General features: G+C 43.4%; 20 non-coding genes across 20 annotated transcripts; all 20 read right to left on the reverse strand.

Annotated features, from left to right (window-relative positions):
- Positions 1-188: 188 nt before the first annotated feature.
- On the reverse strand, positions 189-301 carry trnal-uaa (transfer RNA leucine (anticodon UAA)). Its single transcript has 2 exons — positions 264-301; positions 189-234 (listed from the first exon to the last, which is right to left on the reverse strand). It is a non-coding gene; the product is annotated as a tRNA-Leu (tRNA).
- Positions 302-972: 671 nt separating this feature from the next.
- Positions 973-1,085, reverse strand: trnal-uaa (transfer RNA leucine (anticodon UAA)). Its single transcript has 2 exons — positions 1,048-1,085; positions 973-1,018 (listed from the first exon to the last, which is right to left on the reverse strand). It is a non-coding gene; the product is annotated as a tRNA-Leu (tRNA).
- A 672-nt stretch (positions 1,086-1,757) lies between these two features.
- Positions 1,758-1,869, reverse strand: trnal-caa (transfer RNA leucine (anticodon CAA)). The gene is made up of 2 exons: positions 1,832-1,869; positions 1,758-1,803 (listed from the first exon to the last, which is right to left on the reverse strand). It is a non-coding gene; the product is annotated as a tRNA-Leu (tRNA).
- A 671-nt stretch (positions 1,870-2,540) lies between these two features.
- trnal-uaa (transfer RNA leucine (anticodon UAA)) lies at positions 2,541-2,653 on the reverse strand. Its single transcript has 2 exons — positions 2,616-2,653; positions 2,541-2,586 (listed from the first exon to the last, which is right to left on the reverse strand). It is a non-coding gene; the product is annotated as a tRNA-Leu (tRNA).
- Positions 2,654-3,324: 671 nt separating this feature from the next.
- On the reverse strand, positions 3,325-3,437 carry trnal-uaa (transfer RNA leucine (anticodon UAA)). The gene is made up of 2 exons: positions 3,400-3,437; positions 3,325-3,370 (listed from the first exon to the last, which is right to left on the reverse strand). It is a non-coding gene; the product is annotated as a tRNA-Leu (tRNA).
- Positions 3,438-4,893: 1,456 nt separating this feature from the next.
- On the reverse strand, positions 4,894-5,005 carry trnal-caa (transfer RNA leucine (anticodon CAA)). Its single transcript has 2 exons — positions 4,968-5,005; positions 4,894-4,939 (listed from the first exon to the last, which is right to left on the reverse strand). It is a non-coding gene; the product is annotated as a tRNA-Leu (tRNA).
- Positions 5,006-7,245: 2,240 nt separating this feature from the next.
- Positions 7,246-7,357, reverse strand: trnal-caa (transfer RNA leucine (anticodon CAA)). Its single transcript has 2 exons — positions 7,320-7,357; positions 7,246-7,291 (listed from the first exon to the last, which is right to left on the reverse strand). It is a non-coding gene; the product is annotated as a tRNA-Leu (tRNA).
- A 671-nt stretch (positions 7,358-8,028) lies between these two features.
- trnal-uaa (transfer RNA leucine (anticodon UAA)) lies at positions 8,029-8,141 on the reverse strand. Its single transcript has 2 exons — positions 8,104-8,141; positions 8,029-8,074 (listed from the first exon to the last, which is right to left on the reverse strand). It is a non-coding gene; the product is annotated as a tRNA-Leu (tRNA).
- Positions 8,142-9,597: 1,456 nt separating this feature from the next.
- trnal-uaa (transfer RNA leucine (anticodon UAA)) lies at positions 9,598-9,710 on the reverse strand. The gene is made up of 2 exons: positions 9,673-9,710; positions 9,598-9,643 (listed from the first exon to the last, which is right to left on the reverse strand). It is a non-coding gene; the product is annotated as a tRNA-Leu (tRNA).
- A 672-nt stretch (positions 9,711-10,382) lies between these two features.
- trnal-caa (transfer RNA leucine (anticodon CAA)) lies at positions 10,383-10,494 on the reverse strand. Its single transcript has 2 exons — positions 10,457-10,494; positions 10,383-10,428 (listed from the first exon to the last, which is right to left on the reverse strand). It is a non-coding gene; the product is annotated as a tRNA-Leu (tRNA).
- A 671-nt stretch (positions 10,495-11,165) lies between these two features.
- On the reverse strand, positions 11,166-11,278 carry trnal-uaa (transfer RNA leucine (anticodon UAA)). The gene is made up of 2 exons: positions 11,241-11,278; positions 11,166-11,211 (listed from the first exon to the last, which is right to left on the reverse strand). It is a non-coding gene; the product is annotated as a tRNA-Leu (tRNA).
- A 672-nt stretch (positions 11,279-11,950) lies between these two features.
- trnal-caa (transfer RNA leucine (anticodon CAA)) lies at positions 11,951-12,062 on the reverse strand. The gene is made up of 2 exons: positions 12,025-12,062; positions 11,951-11,996 (listed from the first exon to the last, which is right to left on the reverse strand). It is a non-coding gene; the product is annotated as a tRNA-Leu (tRNA).
- Positions 12,063-12,733: 671 nt separating this feature from the next.
- trnal-uaa (transfer RNA leucine (anticodon UAA)) lies at positions 12,734-12,846 on the reverse strand. The gene is made up of 2 exons: positions 12,809-12,846; positions 12,734-12,779 (listed from the first exon to the last, which is right to left on the reverse strand). It is a non-coding gene; the product is annotated as a tRNA-Leu (tRNA).
- A 2,242-nt stretch (positions 12,847-15,088) lies between these two features.
- On the reverse strand, positions 15,089-15,200 carry trnal-caa (transfer RNA leucine (anticodon CAA)). Its single transcript has 2 exons — positions 15,163-15,200; positions 15,089-15,134 (listed from the first exon to the last, which is right to left on the reverse strand). It is a non-coding gene; the product is annotated as a tRNA-Leu (tRNA).
- Positions 15,201-16,656: 1,456 nt separating this feature from the next.
- On the reverse strand, positions 16,657-16,768 carry trnal-caa (transfer RNA leucine (anticodon CAA)). Its single transcript has 2 exons — positions 16,731-16,768; positions 16,657-16,702 (listed from the first exon to the last, which is right to left on the reverse strand). It is a non-coding gene; the product is annotated as a tRNA-Leu (tRNA).
- Positions 16,769-17,439: 671 nt separating this feature from the next.
- Positions 17,440-17,552, reverse strand: trnal-uaa (transfer RNA leucine (anticodon UAA)). The gene is made up of 2 exons: positions 17,515-17,552; positions 17,440-17,485 (listed from the first exon to the last, which is right to left on the reverse strand). It is a non-coding gene; the product is annotated as a tRNA-Leu (tRNA).
- A 672-nt stretch (positions 17,553-18,224) lies between these two features.
- Positions 18,225-18,336, reverse strand: trnal-caa (transfer RNA leucine (anticodon CAA)). Its single transcript has 2 exons — positions 18,299-18,336; positions 18,225-18,270 (listed from the first exon to the last, which is right to left on the reverse strand). It is a non-coding gene; the product is annotated as a tRNA-Leu (tRNA).
- Positions 18,337-22,145: 3,809 nt separating this feature from the next.
- On the reverse strand, positions 22,146-22,258 carry trnal-uaa (transfer RNA leucine (anticodon UAA)). The gene is made up of 2 exons: positions 22,221-22,258; positions 22,146-22,191 (listed from the first exon to the last, which is right to left on the reverse strand). It is a non-coding gene; the product is annotated as a tRNA-Leu (tRNA).
- A 2,242-nt stretch (positions 22,259-24,500) lies between these two features.
- On the reverse strand, positions 24,501-24,612 carry trnal-caa (transfer RNA leucine (anticodon CAA)). The gene is made up of 2 exons: positions 24,575-24,612; positions 24,501-24,546 (listed from the first exon to the last, which is right to left on the reverse strand). It is a non-coding gene; the product is annotated as a tRNA-Leu (tRNA).
- Positions 24,613-26,851: 2,239 nt separating this feature from the next.
- Positions 26,852-26,964, reverse strand: trnal-uaa (transfer RNA leucine (anticodon UAA)). The gene is made up of 2 exons: positions 26,927-26,964; positions 26,852-26,897 (listed from the first exon to the last, which is right to left on the reverse strand). It is a non-coding gene; the product is annotated as a tRNA-Leu (tRNA).
- Positions 26,965-27,761: the final 797 nt, after the last annotated feature.

A 27,761-nucleotide genomic window follows, 5' to 3' on the forward strand; every position in this document is an offset into this window, starting at 1 on the left:
ATGGGAGTTGGTCTTTATTGTTGGTTGAATATACAAATTATACTTCGGCAAACTGCCAAATAGATGTATCTTCTATATTTTGTCTTTTTTTCTATGGTCCACAGTGCGACTCAAACCTTCCACTGAGTTGTCCCCAAAAAGCCATCCCAACAGCCAAGATGATCCCCTGAAATTCAAACTAAAGTATTTGTCGGGAGTGGGACTTGAACCCACGCCTCCATCTGGAGACCAGAAGCCCCAATTTAATATTGGAAGATTAACACCTTAAGTCTGGCGCCTTAGACCCCTCGGCCATCCTGACAAGGTGTTGATTATGCTCTTCACATGTGGGTGGTTTAAAAATGTACCACGGAGTATTGAAGGACTTGCACTTTATATAAATTATCCTCGTGACAGTCGTCCAATCTTGAGCCCAGAAGCCCCAATTCACCATGGAAAGAATTACACCTTGTGACTGGGGCCTGAGCCAACTCAACCGTCCTGACAGTTTTTGGTTTAATGTCTTAACTGTTTGTTGGATTGAAAGCTAAAAGACGGCGCAATGCCAAACACTCGAATTTGATATATTTTGTACTTGTTATTGTGGTACACAAACATGGAACTGATCAATATTGAAGAAACTGTCGCACAGCCAACACAGTACCCAAAACATCACATGAAAGAACTTGTCCGGAGTGGGATTTGAACCCACGGGTCCATTCAAAGACCAGAAGGCCTAATTCCTCAGAGAAAAGAGTACGTCTTGAGTCTGGCGACTTAGACCACTCGGGAAACCTGGCAGTCAATGGGAGTTGGTCTTTATTGTTGGTTGAATATACAAATTATACTTCGGCAAACTGCCAAATAGATGTATCTTCTATATTTTGTCTTTTTTTCTATGGTCCACAGTGCGACTCAAACCTTCCACTGAGTTGTCCCGAAAAAGCCATCCCAACAGCCAAGATGATCCCCTGAAATTCAAACTAAAGTATTTGTCAGGAGTGGGACTTGAACCCACACCTCCATCTGGAGACCAGAAGCCCCAATTCAATATTGGAAGATTAACACCTTAAGTCTGGCGCCTTAGACCGCTCGGCCATCCTGACAAGGGGTTGATTATGCTCTTCACATGTGGGTGGTTTAAAAATGTACCACGGAGTATTGAAGGACTTGCACTGCATATAAATTATCCTTGTGACAGTCGTCCAATCTTGAGCCCAGAAGCCCCAATTCACCATGGAAAGAATTACACCTTGTGACTGGGGCCTGAGCCAACTCAACCGTCCTGACAGTTTTTGGTTTAATGTCTTAACTGTTTGTTGGATTGAAAGCTAAAAGACGGCGCAATGCCAAACACTCGAATTTTATATATTTTGTACTTGTTATTATGGTACACAAACATGGAACTGATCAATATTGAAGAAACTGTCGCACAGCCAACACAGTACCCAAAACATCACATGAAAGAACTTGTCCGGAGTGGGATTAGAACCCACGGGTCGATTCAAAGACCAGAAGGCCTAACCGCTCAGAGGAAGGGGATCGTCCTAAGTCCAGCGACTTAGACCACTCGACCATCCTGCCACTCAATTTGGGATGGTCTTCATTGTTGGTTGAATATACAAATTATACTACGGCAAACTGCCAAATTGATGTATCTTCTATATTTTGTCTTTTTTTTCTATTGTCCACAGTGCGACTCAAACCTTCCACTGAGTTGTCCTCAAAAAGCCATCCCAACAGCCAAGATGATCCCCTTAAATTCAAACAATAGTATTTGTCAGGAGTGGGACTTGAACCCACGCCTCCATTTGGAGACCAGAAGCCTCCATTTACCATTGGAAGATTACACCTTGAGTCTGGCGCCTTAGACCGCTCGGCCATCCTGACAAGATGTTGATGAGCCTCGTTACATGTGGGTGGTTTAAAAATGTACCACAGAGTACTGAAGGACTTGCATTTTGTATAAATTATCCTTGTGACGATAGACCAATCTTGAGCCCAGAAGCCCCAATTCACCATGGAAAGAATTACACCTTGTGACTGGGGCCTGAGCCAACTCAGCCGTCCTGACAGTTTTTGGTTTAATGTCTTAACTGTTTGTTGGATTGAAAGCTAGAAGACGGCGCAATGCCAAGCACTCGAATTTTATATATTTTGTACTTGTTATTATGGTACACAAACATGGAACTGATCAATATTGAAGAAACTGTCGCACAGCCAACACAGTACCCAAAACATCACATGAAAGAACTTGTCCGGAGTGGGATTTTAACCCACGGGTCCATTCAAAGACCAGAAGGCCTAATTCCTCAGAGAAAAGAGTACGTCTTGAGTCTGGCGACTTAGACCACTCGGGAAACCTGGCAGTCAATGGGAGTTGGTCTTTATTGTTGGTTGAATATACAAATTATACTTCGGCAAACTGCCAAATAGATGTATCTTCTATATTTTGTCTTTTTTTCTATGGTCCACAGTGCGACTCAAACCTTCCACTGAGTTGTCCCCAAAAAGCCATCCCAACAGCCAAGATGATCCCCTGAAATTCAAACTAAAGTATTTGTCAGGAGTGGGACTTGAACCCACGCCTCCATCTGGAGACCAGAAGCCCCAATTTAATATTGGAAGATTAACACCTTAAGTCTGGCGCCTTAGACCGCTCGGCCATCCTGACAAGGTGTTGATTATGCTCTTCACATGTGGGTGGTTTACAAATGTACCACGGAGTATTGAAGGACTTGCACTTTATATAAATTATCCTCGTGACAGTCGTCCAATCTTGAGCCCAGAAGCCCCAATTCACCATGGAAAGAATTACACCTTGTGACTGGGGCCTGAGCCAACTCAACCGTCCTGACAGTTTTTGGTTTAATGTCTTAACTGTTTGTTGGATTGAAAGCTAAAAGACGGCGCAATGCCAAACACTCGAATTTGATATATTTTGTACTTGTTATTGTGGTACACAAACATGGAACTGATCAATATTGAAGAAACTGTCGCACAGCCAACACAGTACCCAAAACATCACATGAAAGAACTTGTTCGGAGTGGGATTTGAACCCACGGGTCCATTCAAAGACCAGAAGGCCTAATTCCTCAGAGAAAAGAGTACGTCTTGAATCTGGCGACTTAGACCACTCGGGAAACCTGGCAGTCAATGGAAGTTGGTCTTTATTGTTGGTTGAATATACAAATTATACTTCGGCAAACTGCCAAATAGATGTATCTTCTATATTTTGTCTTTTTTTCTATGGTCCACAGTGCGACTCAAACCTTCCACTGAGTTGTCCCCAAAAAGCCATCCCAACAGCAAAGATGATCCCCTGAAATTCAAACTAAAGTATTTGTCAGGAGTGGGACTTGAACCCACGCCTCCATCTGGAGACCAGAAGCCCCAATTTAATGTTGGAAGATTAACACCTTAAGTCTGGCGCCTTAGACCGCTCGGCCATCCTGACAAGGTGTTGATTATGCTCTTCACATGTGGGTGGTTTAAAAATGGACCACGGAGTATTGAAGGACTTGCACTTTATATAAATTATCCTCGTGACAGTCGTCCAATCTTGAGCCCAGAAGCCCCAATTCACCATGGAAAGAATTACACCTTGTGACTGGGGCCTGAGCCAACTCAACCGTCCTGACAGTTTTTGGTTTAATGTCTTAACTGTTTGTTGGATTGAAAGCTAAAAGACGGCGCAATGCCAAACACTCGAATTTTATATATTTTGTACTTGTTATTATGGTACACAAACATGGAACTGATCAATATTGAAGAAACTGTCGCACAGCCAACACAGTACCCAAAACATCACATGAAAGAACTTGTCCGGAGTGGGATTTGAACCCACGGGTCCATTCAAAGACCAGAAGGCCTAATTCCTCAGAGAAAAGAGTACGTCTTGAGTCTGGCGACTTAGACCACTCGGGAAACCTGGCAGTCAATGGGAGTTGGTCTTTATTGTTGGTTGAATATACAAATTATACTTCGGCAAACTGCCAAATAGATGTATCTTCTACATTTTGTCTTTTTTTCTATGGTCCACAGTGCGACTCAAACCTTCCACTGAGTTGTCCCGAAAAAGCCATCCCAACAGCCAAGATGATCCCCTGAAATTCAAACTAAAGTATTTGTCAGGAGTGGGACTTGAACCCACACCTCCATCTGGAGACCAGAAGCCCCAATTTAATATTGGAAGATTAACACCTTAAGTCTGGCGCCTTAGACCGCTTGGCCATCCAGACAAGGTGTTGATTATGCTCTTCACATGTGGGTGGTTTAAAAATGTACCACGGAGTATTGAAGGACTTGCACTGCATATAAATTATTCTCGTGACAGTCGTCCAATCTTGAGCCCAGAAGCCCCAATTCACCATGGAAAGAATTACACCTTGTGACTGGGGCCTGAGCCAACTCAACCGTCCTGACAGTTTTTGGTTTAATGTCTTAACTGTTTGTTGGATTGAAAGCTAAAAGACGGCGCAATGCCAAACACTCGAATTTTATATATTTTGTACTTGTTATTATGGTACACAAACATGGAACTGATCAATATTGAAGAAACTGTCGCACAGCCAACACAGTACCCAAAACATCACATGAAAGAACTTGTCCGGAGTGGGATTTGAACCCACGGGTCCATTCAAAGACCAGAAGGCCTAACCGCTCTGAGGAAGGGGATCGTCCTAAGTCCAGCGACTTAGACCACTCGACCATCCTGCCACTCAACTTGGGATGGTCTTCATTGTTGGTTGAATATACAAATTATACTACGGCAAACTGCCAAATTGATGTATCTTCTATATTTTGTCTTTTTTTTCTATGGTCCACAGTGCGACTCAAACCTTCCACTGAGTTGTCCCCAAAAAGCCATCCCAACAGCCAAGATGATCCCCTTAAATTCAAACAATAGTATTTGTCAGGAGTGGGACTTGAACCCACGCCTCCATTTGGAGACCAGAAGCCTCCATTTACCATTGGAAGATTACACCTTGAGTCTGGCGCCTTAGACCGCTCGGCCATCCTGACAAGATGTTGATGAGCCTCGTTACATGTGGGTGGTTTAAAAATGTACCACAGAGTACTGAAGGACTTGCATTTTGTATAAATTATCCTTGTGACGATAGACCAATCTTGAGCCCAGAAGCCCCAATTCACCATGGAAAGAATTACACCTTGTGACTGGGGCCTGAGCCAACTCAGCCGTCCTGACAGTTTTTGGTTTAATGTCTTAACTGTTTGTTGGGTTGAAAGCTAGAAGACGGCGCAATGCCAAGCACTCGAATTTTATATATTTTGTACTTCTTATTATGGTACACAAACATGGAACTGATCAATATTGAAGAAACTGTCGCACAGCCAACACAGTACCCAAAACATCACATGAAAGAACTTGTTCGGAGTGGGATTTGAACCCACGGGTCCATTCAAAGACCAGAAGGCCTAATTCCTCAGAGAAAAGAGTACGTCTTGAGTCTGGCGACTTAGACCACTCGGTAAACCTGGCAGTCAATGGGAGTTGGTCTTTATTGTTGGTTGAATATACAAATTATACTTCGGCAAACTGCCAAATAGATGTATCTTCTATATTTTGTCTTTTTTTCTATGGTCCACAGTGCTACTCAAACCTTCCACTGAGTTGTCCCCAAAAAGCCATCCCAACAGCCAAGATGATCCCCTGAAATTCAAACTAAAGTATTTGTCGGGAGTGGGACTTGAACCCACGCCTCCATCTGGAGACCAGAAGCCCCAATTTAATATTGGAAGATAAACACCTTAAGTCTGGCGCCTTAGAGCGCTCGGCCATCCTGACAAGGTGTTGATTATGCTCTTCACATGTGGGTGGTTTAAAAATGTACCACGGAGTATTGAAGGACTTGCACTTTATATAAATTATCCTCATGACAGTCGTCCAATCTTGAGCCCAGAAGCCCCAATTCACCATGGAAAGAATTACACCTTGTGACTGGGGCCTGAGCCAACTCAACCGTCCTGTCAGTTTTTGGTTTAATGTCTTAACTGTTTGTTGGATTGAAAGCTAAAAGACGGCGCAATGCCAAACACTCGAATTTTATATATTTTGTACTTGTTATTATGGTACACAAACATGGAACTGATCAATATTGAAGAAACTGTCGCACAGCCAACACAGTACCCAAAACATCACATGAAAGAACTTGTCTGGAGTGGGATTTGAACCCACGGGTCCATTCAAAGACCAGAAGGCCTAATTCCTCAGAGAAAAGAGTACGTCTTGAGTCTGGCGACTTAGACCACTCGGGAAACCTGGCAGTCAATGGGAGTTGGTCTTTATTGTTGGTTGAATATACAAATTATACTTCGGCAAACTGCCAAATAGATGTATCTTCTATATTTTGTCTTTTTTTCTATGGTCCACAGTGCGACTCAAACCTTCCACTGAGTTGTCCCGAAAAAGCCATCCCAACAGCCAAGATGATCCCCTGAAATTCAAACTAAAGTATTTGTCAGGAGTGGGACTTGAACCCACACCTCCATCTGGAGACCAGAAGCCCCAATTTAATATTGGAAGATTAACACCTTAAGTCTGGCGCCTTAGACCGCTTGGCCATCCAGACAAGGTGTTGATTATGCTCTTCACATGTGGGTGGTTTAAAAATGTACCACGGAGTATTGAAGGACTTGCACTGCATATAAATTATTCTCGTGACAGTCGTCCAATCTTGAGCCCAGAAGCCCCAATTCACCATGGAAAGAATTACACCTTGTGACTGGGGCCTGAGCCAACTCAACCGTCCTGACAGTTTTTGGTTTAATGTCTTAACTGTTTGTTGGATTGAAAGCTAAAAGACGGCGCAATGCCAAACACTCGAATTTTATATATTTTGTACTTGTTATTATGGTACACAAACATGGAACTGATCAATATTGAAGAAACTGTCGCACAGCCAACACAGTACCCAAAACATCACATGAAAGAACTTGTCCGGAGTGGGATTTGAACCCACGGGTCCATTCAAAGACCAGAAGGCCTAACCGCTCAGACGAAGGGGATCGTCCTAAGTCCAGCGACTTAGACCACTCGACCATCCTGCCAGTCAATTTGGGATGGTCTTCATTGTTGGTTGAATATACAAATTATACTACGGCAAACTGCCAAATTGATGTATCTTCTATATTTTGTCTTTTTTTTCTATGGTCCACAGTGCGACTCAAACCTTCCACTGAGTTGTCCCCAAAAAGCCATCCCAACAGCCAAGATGATCCCCTTAAATTCAAACAATAGTATTTGTCAGGAGTGGGACTTGAACCCACGCCTCCATTTGGAGACCAGAAGCCTCCATTTACCATTGGAAGATTACACCTTGAGTCTGGCGCCTTAGACCGCTCGGCCATCCTGACAAGATGTTGATGAGCCTCGTTACATGTGGGTGGTTTAAAAATGTACCACAGAGTACTGAAGGACTTGCATTTTGTATAAATTATCCTTGTGACGATAGACCAATCTTGAGCCCAGAAGCCCCAATTCACCATGGAAAGAATTACACCTTGTGACTGGGGCCTGAGCCAACTCAGCCGTCCTGACAGTTTTTGGTTTAATGTCTTAACTGTTTGTTGGATTGAAAGCTAGAAGACGCCGCAATGCCAAGCACTCGAATTTTATATATTTTGTACTTGTTATTATGGTACACAAACATGGAACTGATCAATATTGAAGAAACTGTCGCACAGCCAACACAGTACCCAAAACATCACATGAAAGAACTTGTCCGGAGTGGGATTTGAACCCACGGGTCCATTCAAAGACCAGAAGGCCTAATTCCTCAGAGAAAAGAGTACGTCTTGAGTCTGGCGACTTAGACCACTCGGGAAACCTGGCAGTCAATGGGAGTTGGTCTTTATTGTTGGTTGAATATACAAATTATACTTCGGCAAACTGCCAAATAGATGTATCTTCTATATTTTGTCTTTTTTTCTATGGTCCACAGTGCGACTCAAACCTTCCACTGAGTTGTCCCCAAAAAGCCATCCCAACAGCCAAGATGATCCCCTGAAATTCAAACTAAAGTATTTGTCAGGAGTGGGACTTGAACCCACGCCTCCATCTGGAGACCAGAAGCCCCAATTTAATATTGGAAGATTAACACCTTAAGTCTGGCGCCTTAGACCGCTCGGCCATCCTGACAAGGTGTTGATTACGCTCTTCACATGTGGGTGGTTTAAAAATGTACCACGGAGTATTGAAGGACTTGCACTTTATATAAATTATCCTCGTGACAGTCGTCCAATCTTGAGCCCAGAAGCCCCAATTCACCATGGAAAGAATTACACCTTGTGACTGGGGCCTGAGCCAACTCAACCGTCCTGACAGTTTTTGGTTTAATGTCTTAACTGTTTGTTGGATTGAAAGCTAAAAGACGGCGCAATGCCAAACACTCGAATTTTATATATTTTGTACTTGTTATTATGGTACACAAACATGGAACTGATCAATATTGAAGAAACTGTCGCACAGCCAACACAGTACCCAAAACATCACATGAAAGAACTTGTCCGGAGTGGGATTTGAACCCACGGGTCCATTCAAAGACCAGAAGGCCTAACCGCTCAGAGGAAGGGGATCGTCCTAAGTCCAGCGACTTAGACCACTCGACCATCCTGCCAGTCAATTTGGGATGGTCTTCATTGTTGGTTGAATATACAAATTATACTACGGCAAACTGCCAAATTGATGTATCTTCTATATTTTGTCTTTTTTTTTCTATGGTCCACAGTGCGACTCAAACCTTCCACTGAGTTGTCCCCAAAAAGCCATCCCAACAGCCAAGATGATCCCCTTAAATTCAAACAATAGTATTTGTCAGGAGTGGGACTTGAACCCACGCCTCCATTTGGAGACCAGAAGCCTCCATTTACCATTGGAAGATTACACCTTGAGTCTGGCGCCTTAGACCGCTCGGCCATCCTGGCAAGATGTTGATGAGCCTCGTTACATGTGGGTGGTTTAAAAATGTACCACAGAGTACTGAAGGACTTGCATTTTGTATAAATTATCCTTGTGACGATAGACCAATCTTGAGCCCAGAAGCCCCAATTCACCATGGAAAGAATTACACCTTGTGACTGGGGCCTGAGCCAACTCAGCCGTCCTGACAGTTTTTGGTTTAATGTCTTAACTGTTTGTTGGATTGAAAGCTAGAAGACGCCGCAATGCCAAGCACTCGAATTTTATATATTTTGTACTTGTTATTATGGTACACAAACATGGAACTGATCAATATTGAAGAAACTGTCGCACAGCCAACACAGTACCCAAAACATCACATGAAAGAACTTGTCCGGAGTGGGATTTGAACCCACGGGTCCATTCAAAGACCAGAAGGCCTAATTCCTCAGAGAAAAGAGTACGTCTTGAGTCTGTCGACTTAGACCACTCGGGAAACCTGGCAGTCAATGGGAGTTGGTCTTTATTGTTGGTTGAATATACAAATTATACTTCGGCAAACTGCCAAATAGATGTATCTTCTATATTTTGTCTTTTTTTCTATGGTCCACAGTGCGACTCAAACCTTCCACTGAGTTGTCCCCAAAAAGCCATCCCAACAGCCAAGATGATCCCCTGAAATTCAAACTAAAGTATTTGTCAGGAGTGGGACTTGAACCCACGCCTCCATCTGGAGACCAGAAGCCCCAATTTAATATTGGAAGATTAACACCTTAAGTCTGGCGCCTTAGACCGCTCGGCCATCCTGACAAGGTGTTGATTACGCTCTTCACATGTGGGTGGTTTAAAAATGTACCACGGAGTATTGAAGGACTTGCACTTTATATAAATTATCCTCGTGACAGTCGTCCAATCTTGAGCCCAGAAGCCCCAATTCACCATGGAAAGAATTACACCTTGTGACTGGGGCCTGAGCCAACTCAACCGTCCTGACAGTTTTTGGTTTAATGTCTTAACTGTTTGTTGGATTGAAAGCTAAACGACGGCGCAATGCCAAACACTCGAATTTTATATATTTTGTACTTGTTATTATGGTACACAAACATGGAACTGATCAATATTGAAGAAACTGTCGCACAGCCAACACAGTACCCAAAACATCACATGAAAGAACTTGTCCGGAGTGGGATTTGAACCCACGGGTCCATTCAAAGACCAGAAGGCCTAACCGCTCAGAGGAAGGGGATCGTCCTAAGTCCAGCGACTTAGACCACTCGACCATCCTGCCACTCAATTTGGGATGGTCTTCATTGTTGGTTGAATATACAAATTATACTACGGCAAACTGCCAAATTGATGTATCTTCTATATTTTGTCTTTTTTTTCTATGGTCCACAGTGCGACTCAAACCTTCCACTGAGTTGTCCCCAAAAAGCCATCCCAACAGCCAAGATGATCCCCTTAAATTCAAACAATAGTATTTGTCAGGAGTGGGACTTGAACCCACGCCTCCATTTGGAGACCAGAGGCCTCCATTTACCATTGGAAGATTACACCTTGAGTCTGGCGCCTTAGACCGCTCGGCCATCCTGACAAGATGTTGATGAGCCTCGTTACATGTGGGTGGTTTAAAAATGTACCACAGAGTACTGAAGGACTTGCATTTTGTATAAATTATCCTTGTGACGATAGACCAATCTTGAGCCCAGAAGCCCCAATTCACCATGGAAAGAATTACACCTTGTGACTGGGGCCTGAGCCAACTCAGCCGTCCTGACAGTTTTTGGTTTAATGTCTTAACTGTTTGTTGGATTGAAAGCTAGAAGACGGCGCAATGCCAAGCACTCGAATTTTATATATTTTGTACTTGTTATTATGGTACACAAACATGGAACTGATCAATATTGAAGAAACTGTCGCACAGCCAACACAGTACCCAAAACATCACATGAAAGAACTTGTTCGGAGTGGGATTTGAACCCACGGGTCCATTCAAAGACCAGAAGGCCTAATTCCTCAGAGAAAAGAGTACGTCTTGAGTCTGGCGACTTAGACCACTCGGGAAACCTGGCAGTCAATGGGAGTTGGTCTTTATTGTTGGTTGAATATACAAATTATACTTCGGCAAACTGCCAAATAGATGTATCTTCTATATTTTGTCTTTTTTTCTATGGTCCACAGTGCGACTCAAACCTTCCACTGAGTTGTCCCCAAAAAGCCATCCCAACAGCCAAGATGATCCCCTGAAATTCAAACTAAAGTATTTGTCAGGAGTGGGACTTGAACCCACACCTCCATCTGGAGACCAGAAGCCCCAATTTAATATTGGAAGATTAACACCTTAAGTCTGGCGCCTTAGACCGCTCGGCCATCCTGACAAGGTGTTGATTATGCTCTTCACATGTGGGTGGTTTAAAAATGTACCACGGAGTATTGAAGGACTTGCACTTTATATAAATTATCCTTGTGACAGTCGTCCAATCTTGAGCCCAGAAGCCCCAATTCACCATGGAAAGAATTACACCTTGTGACTGGGGCCTGAGCCAACTCAACCGTCCTGACAGTTTTTGGTTTAATGTCTTAACTGTTTGTTGGATTGAAAGCTAAAAGACGGCGCAATGCCAAACACTCGAATTTTATATATTTCGTACTTGTTATTATGGTACACAAACATGGAACTGATCAATATTGAAGAAACTGTCGCACAGCCAACACAGTACCCAAAACATCACATGAAAGAACTTGTCCGGAGTGGGATTTGAACCCACGGGTCCATTCAAAGACCAGAAGGCCTAACCGCTCAGTGGAAGGGGATCGTCCTAAGTCCAGCGACTTAGACCACTCGACCATCCTGCCACTCAATTTGGGATGGTCTTCATTGTTGGTTGAATATACAAATTATACTACGGCAAACTGCCAAATTGATGTATCTTCTATATTTTGTCTTTTTTTTCTATGGTCCACAGTGCGACTCAAACCTTCCACTGAGTTGTCCCCAAAAAGCCATCCCAACAGCCAAGATGATCCCCTTAAATTCAAACAATAGTATTTGTCAGGAGTGGGACTTGAACCCACGCCTCCATTTGGAGACCAGAAGCCTCCATTTACCATTGGAAGATTACACCTTGAGTCTGGCGCCTTAGACCGCTCGGCCATCCTGACAAGATGTTGATGAGCCTCGTTACATGTGGGTGGTTTAAAAATGTACCACAGAGTACTGAAGGACTTGCATTTTGTATAAATTATCCTTGTGACGATAGACCAATCTTGAGCCCAGAAGCCCCAATTCACCATGGAAAGAATTACACCTTGTGACTGGGGCCTGAGCCAACTCAGCCGTCCTGACAGTTTTTGGTTTAATGTCTTAACTGTTTGTTGGATTGAAAGCTAGAAGACGGCGCAATGCCAAGCACTCGAATTTTATATATTTTGTACTTGTTATTATGGTACACAAACATGGAACTGATCATTATTGAAGAAACTGTCGCACAGCCAACCCAGTACCCAAAACATCAAATGAAAGAACTTGTTCGGAGTGGGATTTGAACCCACGGGTCCATTCAAAGACCAGAAGGCCTAATTCCTCAGAGAAAAGAGTACGTCTTGAGTCTGGCGACTTAGACCACTCGGGAAACCTGGCAGTCAATGGGAGTTGGTCTTTATTGTTGGTTGAATATACAAATTATACTTCGGCAAACTGCCAAATAGATGTATCTTCTATATTTTGTCTTTTTTTCTATGGTCCACAGTGCGACTCAAACCTTCCACTGAGTTGTCCCCAAAAAGCCATCCCAACAGCCAAGATGATCCCCTGAAATTCAAACTAAAGTATTTGTCAGGAGTGGGACTTGAACCCACGCCTCCATCTGGAGACCAGAAGCCCCAATTTAATATTGGAATATTAACACCTTAAGTCTGGCGCCTTAGACCGCTCGGCCATCCTGACAAGGTGTTGATTATGCTCTTCACATGTGGGTGGTTTAAAAATGTACCACGGAGTATTGAAGGACTTGCACTTTATATAAATTATCCTCGTGACAGTCGTCCAATCTTGAGCCCAGAAACCCCAATTCACCATGGAAAGAATTACACCTTGTGACTGGGGCCTGAGCCAACTCAACCGTCCTGACAGTTTTTGGTTTAATGTCTTAACTGTTTGTTGGATTGAAAGCTAAAAGACGGCGCAATGCCAAACACTCGAATTTTATATATTTTGTACTTGTTATTATGGTACACAAACATGGAACTGATCAATATTGAAGAAACTGTCGCACAGCCAACACAGTACCCAAAACATCACATGAAAGAACTTGTCCGGAGTGGGATTTGAACCCACGGGTCCATTCAAAGACCAGAAGGCCGAACCGCTCAGAGGAAGGGGATCGTCCTAAGTCCAGCGACTTAGACCACTCGACCATCCTGCCACTCAATTTGGGATGGTCTTCATTGTTGGTTGAATATACAAATTATACTACGGCAAACTGCCAAATTGATGTATCTTCTATATTTTGTCTTTTTTTTCTATGGTCCACAGTGCGACTCAAACCTTCCACTGAGTTGTCCCCAAAAAGCCATCCCAACAGCCAAGATGATCCCCTTAAATTCAAACAAAAGTATTTGTCAGGAGTGGGACATGAACCCACGCCTCCATTTGGAGACCAGAAGACCCTATTTACCATTGCAAGATTACACCTTGAGTCTGGCGCCTAAGACCGCTCGGCCATCCTGACAAGATGTTCATGATCCTCTTTACATGTGGGTGGTTTAAAAATGTACCACGGAGTACTGAAGGACTTGCATTTTGTATAAATTATCCTCGTGACGACAGACCAATCTTGAGCCCAGAAGCCCATATTCACCATGGAAAGAATTACACCTTGTGACTGGGGCCTGAGCCAACTCAGCCGTCCTGACGGTTTTTGGTTAAATGTCTTTACTATTTGTTGGATTGAAACCTAAAAGGGGGTGCAATGCCAAGAACTTTCTTTCAAATATATTTTGTCCTTGTTACTGTGGTACACAAACGTGGAACTGATCAATCTTGAAGAAACTGTCACACAGCCAACTCAGTTCCCAAAACATCAAATGAGCGAACTTGTCCGGAGTGGGATTTGAACCCATGGTTCCATTCGGAGACCAGAAGGCCTAATTCCTCAGAAAAAGGGATGCGTACTAAGTCTGCCACCTTAGACCACACGACCAGGCTTACATTCAATTTGGGATGGTCTTCATTGTGGGTTGAATATACAAATTATCCTACGACAAACTGCCAAATAGATGCATCTTCTATATTTTTTCATTTTTTTCTATGGTCCACAGTGCGACTCAAACCTTCCACTGAGTTGTCCCCAAAAAACCTTCCAAACAGCCAAGATGATCCCCTTAAATTCAAACAAAAGAATTTGTCAGGAGTGGGATTTGAACCCACGCCTCCATCCGGAGACCAGAAGCCCCAATTTACTATTGGAAGATGAACGCCTTGAGTCTGGCGCCTCAGACCGCTCGGCCATCCTGACAAGGTGTTGATTGTCCTCTTCACATGTGGGTGGTTTAAAAATGTACCACGGAGTATTGAAGGATTTGCACTTTATATAAATTATCCTCGTGACAGTCGTCCAATCTTGAGCCCAGAAGCCCAAATTCACCATGGAAAGAATTACACCTTGTGACTGGGGCCTGAGCCAACTCAACCGTCCTGACAGTTTTTGGTTTAATGTCTTAACTGTTTGTTGGATTGAAAGCTAAAAGACGGCGCAATGCCAAACACTCGAATTTTATATATTTTGTACTTGTTATTATGGTACACAAACATGGAACTGATCAATATTGAAGAAACTGTCGCACAGCCAACACAGTACCCAAAACATCACATGAAAGAACTTGTCCGGAGTGGGATTTGAACCCACGGGTCCATTCAAAGACCAGAAGGCCGAACCGCTCAGAGGAAGGGGATCGTCCTAAGTCCAGCGACTTAGACCACTCGACCATCCTGCCACTCAATTTGGGATGGTCTTCATTGTTGGTTGAATATACAAATTATACTACGGCAAACTGCCAAATTGATGTATCTTCTATATTTTGTCTTTTTTTTCTATGGTCCACAGTGCGACTCAAACCTTCCACTGAGTTGTCCCCAAAAAGCCATCCCAACAGCCAAGATGATCCCCTTAAATTCAAACAATAGTATTTGTCAGGAGTGGGACTTGAACCCACGCCTCCATTTGGAGACCAGAAGCCTCCATTTACCATTGGAAGATTACACCTTGAGTCTGGCGCCTTAGACCGCTCGGCCATCCTGACAAGATGTTGATGAGCCTCGTTACATGTGGGTGGTTTAAAAATGTACCACAGAGTACTGAAGGACTTGCATTTTGTATAAATTATCCTTGTGACGATAGACCAATCTTGAGCCCAGAAGCCCCAATTCACCATGGAAAGAATTACACCTTGTGACTGGGGCCTGAGCCAACTCAGCCGTCCTGACAGTTTTTGGTTTAATGTCTTAACTGTTTGTTGGATTGAAAGCTAGAAGACGGCGCAATGCCAAGCACTCGAATTTTATATATTTTGTACTTGTTATTATGGTACACAAACATGGAACTGATCAATATTGAAGAAACTGTCGCACAGCCAACACAGTACCCAAAACATCACATGAAAGAACTTGTTCGGAGTGGGATTTGAACCCACGGGTCCATTCAAAGACCAGAAGGCCTAATTCCTCAGAGAAAAGAGTACGTCTTGAGTCTGGCGACTTAGACCACTCGGGAAACCTGGCAGTCAATGGGAGTTGGTCTTTATTGTTGGTTGAATATACAAATTATACTTCGGCAAACTGCCAAATAGATGTATCTTCTATATTTTGTCTTTTTTTCTATGGTCCACAGTGCGACTCAAACCTTCCACTGAGTTGTCCCCAAAAAGCCATCCCAACAGCCAAGATGATCCCCTGAAATTCAAACTAAAGTATTTGTCAGGAGTGGGACTTGGACCCACACCTCCATCTGGAGACCAGAAGCCCCAATTTAATATTGGAAGATTAACACCTTAAGTCTGGCGCCTTAGACCGCTCGGCCATCCTGACAAGGTGTTGATTATGCTCTTCACATGTGGGTGGTTTAAAAATGTACCACGGAGTATTGAAGGACTTGCACTTTATATAAATTATCCTTGTGACAGTCGTCCAATCTTGAGCCCAGAAGCCCCAATTCACCATGGAAAGAATTACACCTTGTGACTGGGGCCTGAGCCAACTCAACCGTCCTGACAGTTTTTGGTTTAATGTCTTAACTGTTTGTTGGATTGAAAGCTAAAAGACGGCGCAATGCCAAACACTCGAATTTTATATATTTTGTACTTGTTATTATGGTACACAAACATGGAACTGATCAATATTGAAGAAACTGTCGCACAGCCAACACAGTACCCAAAACATCACATGAAAGAACTTGTCCGGAGTGGGATTAGAACCCACGGGTCCATTCAAAGACCAGAAGGCCTAACCGCTCAGAGGAAGGGGATCGTCCTAAGTCCAGCGACTTAGACCACTCGACCATCCTGCCACTCATTTTGGGATGGTCTTCATTGTTGGTTGAATATACAAATTATACTACAACAAACTGCCAAATTGATGTATCTTCTATATTTTGTCTTTTTTTTCTATGGTCCACAGTGCGACTCAAACCTTCCACTGAGTTGTCCCCAAAAAGCCATCCCAACAGCCAAGATGATCCCCTTAAATTCAAACAATAGTATTTGTCAGGAGTGGGACTTGAACCCACGCCTCCATTTGGAGACCAGAAGCCTCCATTTACCATTGGAAGATTACACCTTGAGTCTGGCGCCTTAGACCGCTCGGCCATCCTGACAAGATGTTGATGAGCCTCGTTACATGTGGGTGGTTTAAAAATGTACCACAGAGTACTGAAGGACTTGCATTTTGTATAAATTATCCTTGTGACGATAGACCAATCTTGAGCCCAGAAGCCCCAATTCACCATGGAAAGAATTACACCTTGTGACTGGGGCCTGAGCCAACTCAGCCGTCCTGACAGTTTTTGGTTTAATGTCTTAACTGTTTGTTGGATTGAAAGCTAGAAGACGGCGCAATGCCAAGCACTCGAATTTTATATATTTTGTACTTGTTATTATGGTACACAAACATGGAACTGATCAATATTGAAGAAACTGTCGCACAGCCAACACAGTACCCAAAACATCACATGAAAGAACTTGTTCGGAGTGGGATTTGAACCCACGGGTCCATTCAAAGACCAGAAGGCCTAATTCCTCAGAGAAAAGAGTACGTCTTGAGTCTGGCGACTTAGACCACTCGGGAAACCTGGCAGTCAATGGGAGTTGGTCTTTATTGTTGGTTGAATATACAAATTATACTTCGGCAAACTGCCAAATAGATGTATCTTCTATATTTTGTCTTTTTTTCTATGGTCCACAGTGCGACTCAAACCTTCCACTGAGTTGTCCCCAAAAAGCCATCCCAACAGCCAAGATGATCCCCTGAAATTCAAACTAAAGTATTTGTCAGGAGTGGGACTTGAACCCACGCCTCCATCTGGAGACCAGAAGCCCCAATTTAATATTGGAATATTAACACCTTAAGTCTGGCGCCTTAGACCGCTCGGCCATCCTGACAAGGTGTTGATTATGCTCTTCACATGTGGGTGGTTTAAAAATGTACCACGGAGTATTGAAGGACTTGCACTTTATATAAATTATCCTTGTGACAGTCGTCCAATCTTGAGCCCAGAAGCCCCAATTCACCATGGAAAGAATTACACCTTGTGACTGGGGCCTGAGCCAACTCAACCGTCCTGACAGTTTTTGGTTTAATGTCTTAACTGTTTGTTGGATTGAAAGCTAAAAGACGGCGCAATGCCAAACACTCGAATTTTATATATTTCGTACTTGTTATTATGGTACACAAACATGGAACTGATCAATATTGAAGAAACTGTCGCACAGCCAACACAGTACCCAAAGCATCACATGAAAGAACTTGTCCGGAGTGGGATTTGAACCCACGGGTCCATTCAAAGACCAGAAGGCCTAACCGCTCAGTGGAAGGGGATCGTCCTAAGTCCAGCAACTTAGACCACTCGACCATCCTGCCACTCAATTTGGGATGGTCTTCATTGTTGGTTGAATATACAAATTATACTACGGCAAACTGCCAAATTGATGTATCTTCTATATTTTGTCTTTTTTTTCTATGGTCCACAGTGCGACTCAAACCTTCCACTGAGTTGTCCCCAAAAAGCCATCCCAACAGCCAAGATGATCCCCTTAAATTCAAACAATAGTATTTGTCAGGAGTGGGACTTGAACCCACGCCTCCATTTGGAGACCAGAAGCCTCCATTTACCATTGGAAGATTACACCTTGAGTCTGGCGCCTTAGACCGCTCGGCCATCCTGACAAGATGTTGATGAGCCTCGTTACATGTGGGTGGTTTAAAAATGTACCACAGAGTACTGAAGGACTTGCATTTTGTATAAATTATCCTTGTGACGATAGACCAATCTTGAGCCCAGAAGCCCCAATTCACCATGGAAAGAATTACACCTTGTGACTGGGGCCTGAGCCAACTCAGCCGTCCTGACAGTTTTTGGTTTAATGTCTTAACTGTTTGTTGGATTGAAAGCTAGAAGACGGCGCAATGCCAAGCACTCGAATTTTATATATTTTGTACTTGTTATTATGGTACACAAACATGGAACTGATCAATATTGAAGAAACTGTCGCACAGCCAACACAGTACCCAAAACATCAAATGAAAGAACTTGTTTGGAGTGGGATTTGAACCCACGGGTCCATTCAAAGACCAGAAGGCCTAATTCCTCAGAGAAAAGAGTACGTCTTGAGTCTGGCGACTTAGACCAATCGGGAAACCTGGCAGTCAATGGGAGTTGGTCTTTATTGTTGGTTGAATATACAAATTATACTTCGGCAAACTGCCAAATAGATGTATCTTCTATATTTTGTCTTTTTTTCTATGGTCCACAGTGCGACTCAAACCTTCCACTGAGTTGTCCCCAAAAAGCCATCCCAACAGCCAAGATGATCCCCTGAAATTCAAACTAAAGTATTTGTCAGGAGTGGGACTTGAAACCACGCCTCCATCTGGAGACCAGAAGCCCCAATTTAATATTGGAATATTAACACCTTAAGTCTGGCGCCTTAGACCGCTCGGCCATCCTGACAAGGTGTTGATTATGCTCTTCACATGTGGGTGGTTTAAAAATGTACCACGGAGTATTGAAGGACTTGCACTTTATATAAATTATCCTCGTGACAGTCGTCCAATCTTGAGCCCAGAAGCCCCAATTCACCATGGAAAGAATTACACCTTGTGACTGGGGCCTGAGCCAACTCAACCGTCCTGACAGTTTTTGGTTTAATGTCTTAACTGTTTGTTGGATTGAAAGCTAAAAGACGGCGCAATGCCAAACACTCGAATTTTATATATTTTGTACTTGTTATTATGGTACACAAACATGGAACTGATCAATATTGAAGAAACTGTCGCACAGCCAACACAGTACCCAAAACATCACATGAAAGAACTTGTCCGGAGTGGGATTTGAACCCACGGGTCCATTCAAAGACCAGAAGGCCGAACCGCTCAGAGGAAGGGGATCGTCCTAAGTCCAGCGACTTAGACCACTCGACCATCCTGCCACTCAATTTGGGATGGTCTTCATTGTTGGTTGAATATACAAATTATACTACGGCAAACTGCCAAATTGATGTATCTTCTATATTTTGTCTTTTTTTTCTATGGTCCACAGTGCGACTCAAACCTTCCACTGAGTTGTCCCCAAAAAGCCATCCCAACAGCCAAGATGATCCCCTTAAATTCAAACATAAGTATTTGTCAGGAGTGGGACATGAACCCACGCCTCCATTTGGAGACCAGAAGACCCTATTTACCATTGCAAGATTACACCTTGAGTCTGGCGCCTAAGACCGCTCGGCCATCCTGACAAGATGTTCATGATCCTCTTTACATGTGGGTGGTTTAAAAATGTACCACGGAGTACTGAAGGACTTGCATTTTGTATAAATTATCCTCGTGACGACAGACCAATCTTGAGCCCAGAAGCCCATATTCACCATGGAAAGAATTACACCTTGTGACTGGGGCCTGAGCCAACTCAGCCGTCCTGACGGTTTTTGGTTAAATGTCTTTACTATTTGTTGGATTGAAACCTAAAAGGGGGTGCAATGCCAAGCACTTTCTTTCAAATATATTTTGTCCTTGTTACTGTGGTACACAAACGTGGAACTGATCAATCTTGAAGAAACTGTCACACAGCCAACTCAGTTCCCAAAACATCAAATGAGCGAACTTGTCCGGAGTGGGATTTGAACCCATGGTTCCATTCGGAGACCAGAAGGCCTAATTCCTCAGAAAAAGGGATGCGTACTAAGTCTGCCACCTTAGACCACACGACCAGGCTTACATTCAATTTGGGATGGTCTTCATTGTGGGTTGAATATACAAATTATCCTACGACAAACTGCCAAATAGATGCATCTTCTATATTTTTTCATTTTTTTCTATGGTCCACAGTGCGACTCAAACCTTCCACTGAGTTGTCCCCAAAAAACCTTCCAAACAGCCAAGATGATCCCCTTAAATTCAAACAAAAGAATTTGTCAGGAGTGGGATTTGAACCCACGCCTCCATCCGGAGACCAGAAGCCCCAATTTACTATTGGAAGATGAACGCCTTGAGTCTGGCACCTCAGACCGCTCGGCCATCCTGACAAGGTGTTGATTGTCCTCTTCACATGTGGGTGGTTTAAAAATGTACCACGGAGTATTGAAGGATTTGCACTTTATATAAATAATCCTCGTGACAGTCGTCCAATCTTGAGCCCAGAAGCCCAAATTCACCATGGAAAGAATTACACCTTGTGACTGGGGCCTGAGCCAACTCAACCGTCCTGACAGTTTTTGGTTTAATGTCTTAACTGTTTGTTGGATTGAAAGCTAAAAGACGGCGCAATGCCAAACACTCGAATTTTATATATTTTGTACTTGTTATTATGGTACACAAACATGGAACTGATCAATATTGAAGAAACTGTCGCACAGCCAACACAGTACCCAAAACATCACATGAAAGAACTTGTCCGGAGTGGGATTTGAACCCACGGGTCCATTCAAAGACCAGAAGGCCGAACCGCTCAGAGGAAGGGGATCGTCCTAAGTCCAGCGACTTAGACCACTCGACCATCCTGCCACTCAATTTGGGATGGTCTTCATTGTTGGTTGAATATACAAATTATACTACGGCAAACTGCCAAATTGATGTATCTTCTATATTTTGTCTTTTTTTTCTATGGTCCACAGTGCGACTCAAACCTTCCACTGAGTTGTCCCCAAAAAGCCATCCCAACAGCCAAGATGATCCCCTTAAATTCAAACAATAGTATTTGTCAGGAGTGGGACTTGAACCCACACCTCCATTTGGAGACCAGAAGCCTCCATTTACCATTGGAAGATTACACCTTGAGTCTGGCGCCTTAGACCGCTCGGCCATCCTGACAAGATGTTGATGAGCCTCGTTACATGTGGGTGGTTTAAAAATGTACCACAGAGTACTGAAGGACTTGCATTTTGTATAAATTATCCTTGTGACGATAGACCAATCTTGAGCCCAGAAGCCCCAATTCACCATGGAAAGAATTACACCTTGTGACTGGGGCCTGAGCCAACTCAGCCGTCCTGACAGTTTTTGGTTTAATGTCTTAACTGTTTGTTGGATTGAAAGCTAGAAGACGGCGCAATGCCAAGCACTCGAATTTTATATATTTTGTACTTGTTATTATGGTACACAAACATGGAACTGATCAATATTGAAGAAACTGTCGCACAGCCAACACAGTACCCAAAACATCACATGAAAGAACTTGTTCGGAGTGGGATTTGAACCCACGGGTCCATTCAAAGACCAGAAGGCCTAATTCCTCAGAGAAAAGAGTACGTCTTGAGTCTGGCGACTTAGACCACTCGGGAAACCTGGCAGTCAATGGGAGTTGGTCTTTATTGTTGGTTGAATATACAAATTATACTTCGGCAAACTGCCAAATAGATTTATCTTCTATATTTTGTCTTTTTTTCTATGGTCCACAGTGCGACTCAAACCTTCCACTGAGTTGTCCCCAAAAAGCCATCCCAACAGCCAAGATGATCCCCTGAAATTCAAACTAAAGTATTTGTCAGGAGTGGGACTTGAACCCACGCCTCCATCTGGAGACCAGAAGCCCCAATTTAATATTGGAATATTAACACCTTAAGTCTGGCGCCTTAGACCGCTCGGCCATCCTGACAAGGTGTTGATTATGCTCTTCACATGTGGGTGGTTTAAAAATGTACCACGGAGTATTGAAGGACTTGCACTTTATATAAATTATCCTCGTGACAGTCGTCCAATCTTGAGCCCAGAAGCCCCAATTCACCATGGAAAGAATTACACCTTGTGACTGGGGCCTGAGCCAACTCAACCGTCCTGACAGTTTTTGGTTTAATGTCTTAACTGTTTGTTGGATTGAAAGCTAAAAGACGGCGCAATGCCAAACACTCGAATTTTATATATTTTGTACTTGTTATTATGGTACACAAACATGGAACTGATCAATATTGAAGAAACTGTCGCACAGCCAACACAGTACCCAAAACATCACATGAAAGAACTTGTCCGGAGTGGGATTTGAACCCACGGGTCCATTCAAAGACCAGAAGGCCGAACCGCTCAGAGGAAGGGGATCGTCCTAAGTCCAGCGACTTAGACCACTCGACCATCCTGCCACTCAATTTGGGATGGTCTTCATTGTTGGTTGAATATACAAATTATACTACGGCAAACTGCCAAATTGATGTATCTTCTATATTTTGTCTTTTTTTTCTATGGTCCACAGTGCGACTCAAACCTTCCACTGAGTTGTCCCCAAAAAGCCATCCCAACAGCCAAGATGATCCCCTTAAATTCAAACAAAAGTATTTGTCAGGAGTGGGACATGAACCCACGCCTCCATTTGGAGACCAGAAGACCCTATTTACCATTGCAAGATTACACCTTGAGTCTGGCGCCTAAGACCGCTCGGCCATCCTGACAAGATGTTCATGATCCTCTTTACATGTGGGTGGTTTAAAAATGTACCACGGAGTACTGAAGGACTTGCATTTTGTATAAATTATCCTCGTGACGACAGACCAATCTTGAGCCCAGAAGCCCATATTCACCATGGAAAGAATTACACCTTGTGACTGGGGCCTGAGCCAACTCAGCCGTCCTGACGGTTTTTGGTTAAATGTCTTTACTATTTGTTGGATTGAAACCTAAAAGGGGGTGCAATGCCAAGAACTTTCTTTCAAATATATTTTGTCCTTGTTACTGTGGTACACAAACGTGGAACTGATCAATCTTGAAGAAACTGTCACACAGCCAACTCAGTTCCCAAAACATCAAATGAGCGAACTTGTCCGGAGTGGGATTTGAACCCATGGTTCCATTCGGAGACCAGAAGGCCTAATTCCTCAGAAAAAGGGATGCGTACTAAGTCTGCCACCTTAGACCACACGACCAGGCTTACATTCAATTTGGAATGGTCTTCATTGTGGGTTGAATATACAAATTATCCTACGACAAACTGCCAAATAGATGCATCTTCTATATTTTTTCATTTTTTTCTATGGTCCACAGTGCGACTCAAACCTTCCACTGAGTTGTCCCCAAAAAACCTTCCAAACAGCCAAGATGATCCCCTTAAATTCAAACAAAAGAATTTGTCAGGAGTGGGATTTGAACCCACGCCTCCATCCGGAGACCAGAAGCCCCAATTTACTATTGGAAGATGAACGCCTTGAGTCTGGCGCCTCAGACCGCTCGGCCATCCTGACAAGGTGTTGATTGTCCTCTTCACATGTGGGTGGTTTAAAAATGTACCACGGAGTATTGAAGGATTTGCACTTTATATAAATTATCCTCGTGACAGTCGTCCAATCTTGAGCCCAGAAGCCCAAATTCACCATGGAAAGAATTACACCTTGTGACTGGGGCCTGAGCCAACTCAACCGTCCTGACAGTTTTTGGTTTAATGTCTTAACTGTTTGTTGGATTGAAAGCTAAAAGACGGCGCAATGCCAAACACTCGAATTTTATATATTTTGTACTTGTTATTATGGTACACAAACATGGAACTGATCAATATTGAAGAAACTGTCGCACAGCCAACACAGTACCCAAAACATCACATGAAAGAACTTGTCCGGAGTGGGATTTGAACCCACGGGTCCATTCAAAGACCAGAAGGCCGAACCGCTCAGAGGAAGGGGATCGTCCTAAGTCCAGCGACTTAGACCACTCGACCATCCTGCCACTCAATTTGGGATGGTCTTCATTGTTGGTTGAATATACAAATTATACTACGGCAAACTGCCAAATTGATGTATCTTCTATATTTTGTCTTTTTTTTCTATGGTCCACAGTGCGACTCAAACCTTCCACTGAGTTGTCCCCAAAAAGCCATCCCAACAGCCAAGATGATCCCCTTAAATTCAAACAATAGTATTTGTCAGGAGTGGGACTTGAACCCACGCCTCCATTTGGAGACCAGAAGCCTCCATTTACCATTGGAAAATTACACCTTGAGTCTGGCGCCTTAGACCGCTCGGCCATCCTGACAAGATGTTGATGAGCCTCGTTACATGTGGGTGGTTTAAAAATGTACCACAGAGTACTGAAGGACTTGCATTTTGTATAAATTATCCTTGTGACGATAGACCAATCTTGAGCCCAGAAGCCCCAATTCACCATGGAAAGAATTACACCTTGTGACTGGGGCCTGAGCCAACTCAGCCGTCCTGACAGTTTTTGGTTTAATGTCTTAACTGTTTGTTGGATTGAAAGCTAGAAGACGGCGCAATGCCAAGCACTCGAATTTTATATATTTTGTACTTGTTATTATGGTACACAAACATGGAACTGATCAATATTGAAGAAACTGTCGCACAGCCAACACAGTACCCAAAACATCACATGAAAGAACTTGTTCGGAGTGGGATTTGAACCCACGGGTCCATTCAAAGACCAGAAGGCCTAATTCCTCAGAGAAAAGAGTACGTCTTGAGTCTGGCGACTTAGACCACTCGGGAAACCTGGCAGTCAATGGGAGTTGGTCTTTATTGTTGGTTGAATATACAAATTATACTTCGGCAAACTGCCAAATAGATGTATCTTCTATATTTTGTCTTTTTTTCTATGGTCCACAGTGCGACTCAAACCTTCCACTGAGTTGTCCCCAAAAAGCCATCCCAACAGCCAAGATGATCCCCTGAAATTCAAACTAAAGTATTTGTCAGGAGATGGACTTGAACCCACACCTCCATCTGGAGACCAGAAGCCCCAAATTAATATTGGAAGATTAACACCTTAAGTCTGGCGCCTTAGACCGCTCGGCCATCCTGACAAGGTGTTGACTATGCTCTTCACATGTGGGTGGTTTAAAAATGTACCACGGAGTATTGAAGGACTTGCACTTTATATAAATTATCCTTGTGACAGTCGTCCAATCTTGAGCCCAGAAGCCCCAATTCACCATGGAAAGAATTACACCTTGTGACTGGGGCCTGAGCCAACTCAACCGTCCTGACAGTTTTTGGTTTAATGTCTTAACTGTTTGTTGGATTGAAAGCTAAAAGACAGCGCAATGCCAAACACTCGAATTTTATATATTTTGTACTTGTTATTATGGTACACAAACATGGAACTGATCAATATTGAAGAAACTGTCGCACAGCCAACACAGTACCCAAAACATCACATGAAAGAACTTGTCCGGAGTGGGATTTGAACCCACGGGTCCATTCAAAGACCAGAAGGCCTAACCGCTCAGTGGAAGGGGATCGTCCTAAGTCCAGCGACTTAGACCACTCGACCATCCTGCCACTCAATTTGGGATGGTCTTCATTGTTGGTTGAATATACAAATTATACTACGGCAAACTGCCAAATTGATGTATCTTCTATATTTTGTCTTTTTTTTCTATGGTCCACAGTGCGACTCAAACCTTCCACTGAGTTGTCCCCAAAAAGCCATCCCAACAGCCAAGATGATCCCCTTAAATTCAAACAATAGTATTTGTCAGGAGTGGGACATGAACCCACGCCTCCATTTGGAGACCAGAAGCCTCCATTTACCATTGGAAGATTACACCTTGAGTCTGGCGCCTTAGACCGCTGGGCCATCCTTACAAGATGTTGATGAGCCTCGTTACATGTGGGTGGTTTAAAAATGTACCACAGAGTACTGAAGGACTTGCATTTTGTATAAATTATCCTTGTGACGATAGACCAATCTTGAGCCCAGAAGCCCCAATTCACCATGGAAAGAATTACACCTTGTGACTGGGGCCTGAGCCAACTCAGCCGTCCTGACAGTTTTTGGTTTAATGTCTTAACTGTTTGTTGGATTGAAAGCTAGAAGACGGCGCAATGCCAAGCACTCGAATTTTATATATTTTGTACTTGTTATTATGGTACACAAACATGGAACTGATCAATATTGAAGAAACTGTCGCACAGCCAACACAGTACCCAAAACATCAAATGAAAGAACTTGTTCGGAGTGGGATTTGAACCCACGGGTCCATTCAAAGACCAGAAGGCCTAATTCCTCAGAGAAAAGAGTACGTCTTGAGTCTGGCGACTTAGACCACTCGGGAAACCTGGCAGTCAATGGGAGTTGGTCTTTATTGTTGGTTGAATATACAAATTATACTTCGGCAAACTGCCAAATAGATGTATCTTCTATATTTTGTCTTTTTTTCTATGGTCCACAGTGCGACTCAAACCTTCCACTGAGTTGTCCCCAAAAAGCCATCCCAACAGCCAAGATGATCCCCTGAAATTCAAACTAAAGTATTTGTCAGGAGTGGGACTTGAACCCACGCCTCCATCTGGAGACCAGAAGCCCCAATTTAATATTGGAATATTAACACCTTAAGTCTGGCGCCTTAGACCGCTCGGCCATCCTGACAAGGTGTTGATTATGCTCTTCACATGTGGGTGGTTTAAAAATGTACCACGGAGTATTGAAGGACTTGCACTTTATATAAATTATCCTCGTGACAGTCGTCCAATCTTGAGCCCAGAAGCCCCAATTCACCATGGAAAGAATTACACCTTGTGACTGGGGCCTGAGCCAACTCAACCGTCCTGACAGTTTTTGGTTTAATGTCTTAACTGTTTGTTGGATTGAAAGCTAAAAGACGGCGCAATGCCAAACACTCGAATTTTATATATTTTGTACTTGTTATTATGGTACACAAACATGGAACTGATCAATATTGAAGAAACTGTCGCACAGCCAACACAGTACCCAAAACATCACATGAAAGAACTTGTCCGGAGTGGGATTTGAACCCACGGGTCCATTCAAAGACCAGAAGGCCTAACCGCTCAGAGGAAGGGGATCGTCCTAAGTCCAGCGACTTAGACCACTCGACCATCCTGCCACTCAATTTGGGATGGTCTTCATTGTTGGTTGAATATACAAATTATACTACGGCAAAGTGCCAAATTGATGTATCTTCTATATTTTGTCTTTTTTTTCTATGGTCCACAGTGCGACTCAAACCTTCCACTGAGTTGTCCCCAAAAAGCCATCCCAACAGCCAAGATGATCCCCTTAAATTCAAACAAAAGTATTTGTCAGGAGTGGGACATGAACCCACGCCTCCATTTGGAGACCAGAAGACCCTATTTACCATTGCAAGATTACACCTTGAGTCTGGCGCCTTAGACCGCTCGGCCATCCTGACAAGATGTTCATGA

This window comes from Idiotropiscis lumnitzeri, chromosome 12, assembly GCF_059441095.1.
Source record: "Idiotropiscis lumnitzeri isolate Australia: NSW breed Sydney's pygmy pipehorse chromosome 12, RoL_Ilum_1.0, whole genome shotgun sequence".
Lineage (NCBI taxonomy): Eukaryota > Metazoa > Chordata > Actinopteri > Syngnathiformes > Syngnathidae > Idiotropiscis > Idiotropiscis lumnitzeri.